Source organism: Pipra filicauda, unplaced genomic scaffold (genome assembly GCF_003945595.2).
Source record: "Pipra filicauda isolate LSUMZ 115617 unplaced genomic scaffold, ASM394559v2 scaffold168_size1973030_pilon, whole genome shotgun sequence".
Lineage (NCBI taxonomy): Eukaryota > Metazoa > Chordata > Aves > Passeriformes > Pipridae > Pipra > Pipra filicauda.
In genome coordinates, this window is record NW_024104195.1 from 1,837,562 (window position 1) to 1,847,300 (window position 9,739).

The 9,739-nt window shown below is 37.4% G+C and overlaps 1 long non-coding RNA gene across 1 annotated transcript; it reads right to left on the bottom strand.

The window, feature by feature from the left end:
- Positions 1-6,124: 6,124 nt before the first annotated feature.
- On the bottom strand, positions 6,125-7,959 carry LOC113998734. Its single transcript, XR_003544581.2, has 3 exons — positions 7,716-7,959; positions 7,375-7,499; positions 6,125-7,018 (listed from the first exon to the last, which is right to left on the bottom strand). It is a non-coding gene; the product is annotated as an uncharacterized LOC113998734 (long non-coding RNA).
- Between the last annotated feature and the right edge of the window lie 1,780 nt (positions 7,960-9,739).

The window sequence follows — 9,739 nt, forward strand, 5'->3', positions numbered from 1 at the left end:
ACTCAGTGGTTCTTCATGCAACTCTATAGGTAAAGATGCTCTCTGAAATGAAAATGTCATAGTAGCACTATCAAATACCACAATTGTCTGCCTGAATGAAAACAGGACCTGCCCTTTTGATTTCTTGTGGTTGGGATGTTTGGAGGGAAATGGGTTTTAGTTTGTTCTGGTTTTTGGCTCCCTGTAGATGGACATATTTTCTAACTGAAGCATAGAGGAAGGAAGAATTTGTTTCACAGGGATGACTGACAGCTAAAAATCTCACATACATCCTACATACAGCCCATTTGCCTTAGCAAACCCATGCACTTTGTGTTTCTAAGGAAGAACAAACGCCCATGTACTTCCATAAGCTACCGTGGTCTACCGTTGTAAGACAACTGTCCAGAATGCTGATTTCCCTGTTACTACTCCAGTTTTTATCTATGCAAATTTGGGTATGAGAAAAATATCAGCTGTATATAGAAATTAGGCTTTTCAGAGCAGCAGTGTCTTGATGTGATGAACACACTGTTCTCAGAAGTAATACCATGTAAAAAATACTTCTCAGACCTGAAAAGAAGGAGAGACTACTGGTGGTACAGTGGCAGTTCAAGTGATTCAGAAATACAGTGATAAATAAAATATGCTGTTCCATTGACATTCACACCTTCCATCCTTGTGTTTCAACTCTTTTTTTGAACATTTGGGCAGAGCCTTGCACTTCCAGGTTCTCAAACAGGAACATACAGACTACTGGCAAACAAAACAATGTTTTAGTGTGGGACAAGGCTCTGAGGCTTTGCAACACATCTATTAAAATATTAATAGCTCTTCTACTTCTGATTGTTTTTTTGCTGCTGGAGGGTGAAGGCAACACACTGAATGCTTGTGCTGAAGATAAGCCCTCTGGCTGAAAACTGCAGCTCTTGCTCTCACCCAAATCCATTCACAGTTTCTACCACGCCTAACCTTCCTCTCGGACACTATCTGGGAGCTACATGGGCCCTAGTTCCTCACAAGGAAGAGAAATTTATTAAATAGTTGCAGCATCCTGCACTCTTTACTGAAACTGAGTCAGCCTCTTACACCAGCACAATGTACACAGAGCAAGGGCTGGAATCTGGAACTGAGACAGCGGAAAGTGGTATTGATGTGGCAAACACTGGAAAGTGGTTTGCCTATTGCTAACAATTGTTAAAGTGCAGGTGACAGCATAAGAGTAAGATCAATACAATGGGGAATGTCCATGAGTCTCCAGAAATGTAGAAACCACTACAGTTTATCTTTACAAGTGTTGCAACACCATGAAAATAAATAGGGGAACTAAATATCTGTATTTCAATACTTGCTCATCATTAGAAAACAAATACCTCTCTCACATATATTTAAATGAGAAAGGAAACGGACATATGATTGATATTTACGTGTCTAACTCTACTTTTTATAAGCCTCTCAAGAAAGTGATTGTCAGTCACCTTTCTCTATTCCTGAACAGTAAATTATACTAAAGAAGACAAGCATCAACATACCTGATTGATAAAACTGACACAGTTGAGGAACACAGAAAATGAAAATGCAACATGTCCAAAACACACTCCTGCTTTTCCCAAGGTGTTAGTAACAAGCATGTTGATTTCTGTGATCTTTCTTCAGGAAACACTCTCTTCCCTTCCTCTCATCCCTACCTTCAGTTCAGACATTAAAAGAATTTCCATAATGGAATAAAATAACTATTTGTTCACAGAACTCCTTCACTGTGTCCAGATCCAACATGCAATTGGAGGCACCTACATGTCCACTGGGAAGTCCTGCAGTTTGCAAGGAAGGTTATTTTTAATTTGCTAACAAAGCTATTCAAGCAATCAGATGTTGACAGATCTTCAACCCTAAGCATTTATGACCTGACCTTGATTGAAAAAACACTGGTTTTTATGTATACTTATACCTGCATGTCCTTCATGAAAGGTCAGCAATCTTTGCAACTGCAGCAAAAAACTTTATCTTTTTTTCCTTTTTCTTATTTTTTTAGTTTTATTTATCTTTTTCTCTTCACTTTTTCGTTTTCTATGTTTTGTTCACAATAGATGCTCAGAAAGTCCACTATATTTTACAATGCCTGTTAGTAAGCGCATATTTTGTGTCTAAACAGAACAAAGGTGATTACTACTGATTGTAGAGTAAACTATAAAATACTGGTGCTGAGATTCATTGAGTTTACTTACTGTAACTGGTACTTAACACCAAGCAAAAGCTAATGGAGTAGGAATGAGCATGAAGTAAGACACTGTTTCTCCCATTGTAAGCAGACTATTTGTGAACATTATGTCTATCTTGTATTGGCCTCATTAGCCACCAGTGTGCTTGTAACAAATGTGGATAGAACCTTCCTAAATCTTTGTTTGCGAAGCCTAGCCATGATGATGATGATGATGATGATGATTTGTGAACATATTTAATTCTGTTCATGCTTGTATTCCTGAGAGCAGACATGGAATTTTTCTTTGCTTCTAAAGTCATAAAGGTATGTCCCAAGGTAGATCATGAATGACAGTGGCTAAATGTGTTTAAAGGAAATGGAAAAACATTAGAGATGTGAATAAACAAAAGCTTTATGCCATTGAAAACTGTGGAATGAAAGAGCCTTCCAGGATAAAAGCAACTGTGCTATGGTTTGAGCCTTGATGAACTGCATGGCACGTTTAGCATCACATCAGTTCTTCCTCTGAAATTCCACTCCTGCTTCCAGGCCACTACAACTGTGATAGACTTTAAACTTGACAGAAGAAGACTAGGGAAACAGTGAAATATGAAAAGATACTCCAAGGATTGTCATCCTCTAATGGACTTACTGACCTGCTGACCTGGAACTGGTATCAGAGGAAGTTGATCTAACTGGCATTTTTGCAAGTGGAAGTGGGCACACTGAACAAAATTATATGATATCCTGGGGGGACTCCACCCATAAATAATAGAATAGAAAGATTACAGGAAATCTTAGCTGCAGTACAGAAGACAACATTGCTCCTCCTGTTGCTTAGGATTTTACAACCCATAGTATAAATCACACTGTAAATTTCATAGATCATGTGAGGATACCTCAAAAGCTGAAGATCCTCATGAGACCCCAACACAACCCATTCCTAAACATTAAGATAAAAGATTGGCTTACAGCCTACAGAAATAAAATGCTAAACACTTGATTGAAATTGCATGGCATGTCAGTGACAGAGTTAAGAAGAAAACCCAGTTTATCAAGTTCTAGCTGCCAAGAAAAAGAAATGTCTCCAAATGAGACATAATATATAGGACTGCAATGAAGACTGGTATTCCCCCAAAATAGCTCTGTGATAATAATGTCTGAAAAAAAATCTCGAACAGTGTGTATGGAGCATATTCAGGACTGAAAAATCTTCGTGAAAAATCAGATAAATTATTTCACAGAACACTTGATATTCGCTAAACCAGACTGTTAACAAGACCCTTGCTTAAAAATATGAGGATTTCTGAATGACTCTAGATCTGTTCAATGGGTAGGTTTCATTTTAGATGAAAAGAAATACAAAAATTCTTGACCAACCTCAAGAATCTTGTTGGAGTTTCTCAGCCTTCTGCACATCTTTTTATGCTGTGTTAAAAAAAGGTTCATGCAAAAACTGTCCCAGAGAAACAGTTCAGTTGAGGGACATCTTTAAGTTCCTTCAAGGAGCAGCAAGAGACCTGCAAGAGACCACATTACTGTGTGTACTGTGTGTACCATGATCCTCTGGATCATGGTAAACTGATTTTACTCTGGAATGCTGGAGAAGCCTCAAATACCAGCTTAGCCTAAGGGCTGTGGTGCTTGAAAGAGGGCAAGAAAAAAAAAAGCAACTACATAAAGAGGCCCACTACAGGTTTGGAGCCCTCAGAAGCATTATTCTGGTTATAACTAACCCACATTGAAAGATTTTCTGCATCTTAAAAAGTTTTTCATTTAGGAGTTTGTGTTCTGCAGAAACCAGGTGTGGAAAGTTTAGTTATCTGGGGCAAAAAGTGAATCTGGCTCAACTAAATATTTGCATTTTCAGAAGTCTGTGTACATACAGCTTGAACATGATGCAGGAGTTCACATTAACCTGGATGTATTAGAGTTCACTGTGAATAAATGGCATGCTCTAAATTCTACATTCTCCTTTAATACACTAATTTGCTCTGAGCACTGCTTTGGTTGAAGCTATGAAGAATTTTAGAAATAGTCATTACAATTCCCATAAGGGTTAAATTAAAAAAAAAAAAGGAAAAAAGGAAAAAAAAAAGAAGTGTGCTTTTATGAGATATATATGCATATTTAGTAGTAGAAATGTCTATACTTAAATTCCTAAGTCTTCTTGTTCTTGTTGCCTTGTTTTTTCATCCTTGAAACAATCCTCAGTAAGATGAAAAGCTATTTTTAGAATGAAAAATCATAGATCTCTTTAACAATATATTTTTAGCCTCAGAAAATTTCATACTTTCCAAGGTTTCATGGACTAACAGAAAATTTACATCTTGTGCTTTGAGGTTGCATATGCCTTGACTGAGTTTTTCGCACTGTACAGAGTAAGCATATGCATTTTTATTCAATACATTATTTGGTTTTAAAAGTGTTCCAAAAGATATTGTTGTCATACTATAATGTATTTCAGGAGAATAACAAAGTGTCATACCAAAGATTTCTTAATTTATCAAGATCTGACAACATCACAAAAGTTGTATATTACAGTACTTCTGTATGAAGAGAAATATGGGGTCCAACTTGAGCTAAGCCAATACCAGTAATTTCAATTATGTATGTTCCAATGTTTTTTCTGGTTTTATGTATATATATGCATACATGTAAAAGAACACCAAAAGAATAACATGTAAAAGAACACCAAAAGAATAAAATGTAGTAAAAAAACCCTAGTTATTTTTTTGTAACTATTTAGATATTCACCTCAATATGCCTTCAACTTCATGCTGTTGTTCTAGTGGGTGAAAAGATAATTTGCCAGAGTTTATTGTTGAAAACCTCCTGTGTTTGCAAAACCAAATTTGAAATTTCACAAGAAAAGTTTCCCTTAAAACACTGCATCACTTTTATTTTTACAGCTCAAAAAACCAAGATCAGACAACTGTGGTCCAGGTAAGAAACTGACTGCCCAGATCCCCCTAAGAACCAGTTAACTCAGGGCTCACTATCACTTGAATGGTAAAACTAAGTTGATTTTTCTTTCCTTCACACTTTGACTATGCCTTGTTTGTTCTTGCCACATGCACAGCAAGGCTCCGCTGGAGCTGACTTTTGTTCTGCACTGTTGCACTTACCCAGCAAAGGCATTTTAGACATTATACTGGCTGAATCACTGCTTGGCTTGATATTAGCATGGACATCTCTCCTGAAGCAGGTGCTGACAGACCTGAACTGATTCCGCCTGCCTTCCTCACTGCCTGAGTGAAAGGCAGGTCCAGTCTAGAAACTATATTATAGCCCCGTATTTTTTTTTCCTATAGATAATAGACACTACCTGCAGATTTTGGCAGGAAAACTTGCTATTGTAAGGCCAAAACATTCTCCAAACAGTGGACTAAACCATTTGTCACACATAGGGAGCTTGAAGTAAGATGGGACAGAGGTGTTTTCAATGTCAGGAATTCTTGACAACCACAGTCCCTGCAGTTTCTCTCAGGTTGTGTAACACATAAACTATAATAAAAATCTCATTAGACTGAGCTTTCTTCAAAGCTGTGTGGCATCAAAAAGTGCTCTGAAAGCTGGCACGGTTTCATGGTTTTGAACTCCCAATAGGTAGTGTATCCTTGTCACTTCCCACTGTCACAACCTGTCATATTTCGTAGCTTTGCCTTCTGGAGACACTTGTGAGGAGCGTATTTTGTTTTGCAGATGGCAAAATATGATATTACAGAAACAAAACCAAATGTCTGTAGTCTGTAGATGTAAGGAGAAGCCATTAAATGGGGTGGTAATAAGAGAGTCCTTCATGCAAGGGCACGTAGTTAGTAAAACTCAACCCCAGTGACAATCCTGCCTTTTATGTTATTTAGTTGTTTTTTCCCATAAATTATTTAGTTGTTTTCTCTCTGTCCCACTGGAAAATGGTAAAGAATGCAAACCAGAAGGAAAATAGCTTGTTCCTTTATTTGACTAAACTCAACATACATTCAATTTTTAGTTAAATGAGTATTTTTCATTATGTCCAAAAACAAATGGAAAAGCTAGTGGTTTTTAAACAGCTTGAGATGAAGATGACAGTTATACCTAACTTTAGGAATTCAGCTTTTTGAAAACACTTAAAAATATTATCTATTTGTACTGCAATATCTCCAAGATACATTGGGTTATGCCTTTTCGCCAGCTGGTACATTGAGCATTTCCATGCAGTAGAAATTATGCATCTCCAAGTGTACTTAAATCTACTGGCCTGCTGCTGTCACACATAGTCTACTCACGCTACAGAGGAAAAAAAAAAGACCCAAAACCTGTGCATTTGTGTAAAATTCAAGCATTATGGGGAGATGCACATTGCATAAAGCAGTATGGCTTAATTCAAATACACATGAAGATGAAACACAGACCTCTTTTGCCAACTCTTTATTTCATGAGGCAAGGAAGGAGTGTTAGAGACACCAGGCTTTCTCTTAACCCCAAAAAAGGCAGGTGTTTTGCTATACACTACAGGATAAAATCTTTCTCTCTTCCCCTGACTCTGTTTTGGTCCAGCAGCACTTCAGCTGGAGGTGATTCTGCAGTTTCCCAGAGGAGATATGTGACCTCAAGTGTGGTGCTCCATTTTCACTCCATGGACCCCTGTTTTGATATACTCCAAGGTCTAACCCTGGCTGGCCTGTCCTTGTGTTCTGTACTCTAGTTTGTGTTCTGCAGAGCTGCTTCCACATGGAACCACTGGGGTAGATTTGCAAGGCTTTGGAATGCTCCTATTTCTGTATGGAGCCAACGTAGTTCAGGTAAATTTTATCACTTCTGGCTCTGCTTCACAGGAATTCAGACACACAGTTTCTAAAAATGTAGAAAACATAGAAGAGAAGGCAGCAGCACTAGTGTGGTGCTAAGCATTTAGAAAATGTCCCTCCTGGACTAAGAATTCCTCACTCACTCTGACACTGACAGCTTGACAAGCAGCCACTGACAGTGAAGGACTGACTGAAATATGCACACTCTCTTTCTACATACAGTTGTGCACACACTTTCAGAGGAAAGGGGAAAGGAAATTAAATCACAGAATATCCATACAAAAGGCAGCTATCCGATCATGGACAAATGCACCACTTGAGCAACTTAAGTGAATGAATAGAGATCTTAAGCACCTGATATTTCACTACATTACTGTCTTACAGAAAAGTGGTGTGACTTACCCTGGTTTTGGCCTTTTGTCAAAAATAAGGAGGAGGGAGGCAGAGTCTATACCTCACATGGACCAAGGTCATACTAGAAGGTGAGCCCAAGTCTCCTGAGCAGTGTCTAAATGTCCTCCGTATGCCTGCAAATAATAAAAAAAACTTTCTTATTCATTCTCTGACCTGTTCATGATGTATTTAAAGAAAAAGAAGAATTTCAGCAGGAGAAGTGGCAGAAGCTGAGGCCTCAGGCAAAACCAATATGTTAATAACCATGATTTTTTTGCTCTGGCTCCTTAGTTTAGATATTCAAACAGGTATTCAAACATAGTGGGATAGAAATTCTCTCAGATACACACTCAGTATGTAGTTATTTGTTTTCTCTTGGTCCCTGTGACTAGGAAAGTGACTTTCATATATCTCCCTCTATTAAACACAGAGAGTTTTGGCTCGAATACACTGCAAAACAGAAAAATACGGTTAAATACAAAATATTTTTAGAAAGAAGTGCCATTTCTACTTCAGCTGTAATTAAAAATTTTTCTTTTCATGTCTACATGGAAAGTGAAGAAAAGTGAGAATTGTCAAAGTCCTTAATTTTAAGTCTTGAAGGGACTATCGTGAGTGCTCAATATGAACTACTGGACAGTTTCTCTTGTAAAAGTTGTCTCTAGTCTTCCGTTAAAAAACTTTAGGTGTTCATGAGCTTCCCTCCTCTGGAAAGCTATTCCAGTATTTGTTTAAATAATGTTTAATTATGTTTAAATTAATAAATAATTTATTTTTTAATACAAATTAATTTATTATTTTTTATAAATTAATGTTTGATTAGTTAGTTTTCCTAAAATTTCTTTTCAGTGTCTACTTTTTTATTATTCCCATGTTTTTAACAGTCTCATGTAAAGATAAGTTTCACATAAATATGGGACTGCCAGAGATTTAAGAGGGTAGTTTCTTTTTTTAATGCTGCAGACACTTGATAAATCATCCTGATTTTCTAAGGTGTTAGTCAGGAACATCATCCTGTTTTCACTGTAACTATCTACTTTCATGAAAGGGCTTAGGAAGGGTTCCCTGGCGCCAGACACCCCATTTGATTTTGTCTGCACAATGCCCCATGGTTTGTATGTTTTGAATGCTTTGATTATGAGTCCCCAGCACGGTGCCAGTGGCACAAGTGATGCTTGGATGGCTCTAGACCCTTTCCAGTGCTCTTACATTCACCTCACATTACTGAGGCCATGCAGTGTCATGAAAATAAAACCACAAGTCACAGAAATGACACTTCCAAGATGAAGGTAAAGAGCAAGATCTCCAATGTGTAAATAACTATTTTTTTTCTTAAGAAGCATCCTTTTGCTACTTTATTATTTAGTTTTGGAGTTGTTGCAACTCACTGAGCTGTTTTTCTCATTGGATAACTTCTTCAAAGCTCTGTGCAAGGCAGTACCACATCTGTAGTGTGCATTGATGTAACAAGTAGAGACTTTGTCCTCTATTTTCACCTGTATTTAAAAGAGATTTTATCTTTCACAGGAACAGCCAGACACACATAATAATTGAACTTCCAGCAATTATTTACAGTGATATCACTGAACACTTCATATTATAATAAAATAGTTTACATAAACATGATTAAACTATCCCATATCATGTGCTGTCACTGATTAACACACTTAGTGATTTGGTTATTGCAAAATTTTTGCTGTTCTTGTTGATTATTTTAAAAGACATTAATATATAGGGATGACTGCAGATTTCTGATTCCTTCACAGCTATTTTAGTATCCTAGCTCAGTATTTCATTTTATTAAAGTGTTTAATAAAAGTTCATGTTACACCAGTAACTGCATATTGTATGTAGTATCTTAGGATCAGCTTTGAAGAAATATCCCTAGAAATAACCTTCCCTAAAATCTTAAGTATCCCTCACCTCACAATAAACCAGGATTTTTGTCCTTTTTTTTTGGAAAACTGTTTTAAAATACAGTGCATGACAAGATCATGGGGTCTGGTAGAGTTTGCTCTCCATGGAGGTAATGGGACAGGTTTGATGAAAAATTGCTTTCTCCAGGCCTCATCCTGCCATTGTTTGTCTGGGATGCTTGTTCCCAGGCTGGTGCCTGCCCCATGCTGATACAACAGTCCTTGTCTGAGTGCTCTGACACGGGGTGCCACAGCCCCTGTTTGCACAGGTTGTTCCTCTTCAGATCAAGAGTGTTCCAGAGAGAACCGATTTTCCCACCAGTGGGTGAAGGTCTTAGTCACCCATCTAAACAAAAGGAAAGGCAGCATATAGATGTTTTAAGAGAAAACAGCAGGATTAATCTTCAGATTGGAGACAAGTCCATTTACTAAGATGTTAATTTTGTTTAGGTTCTGTA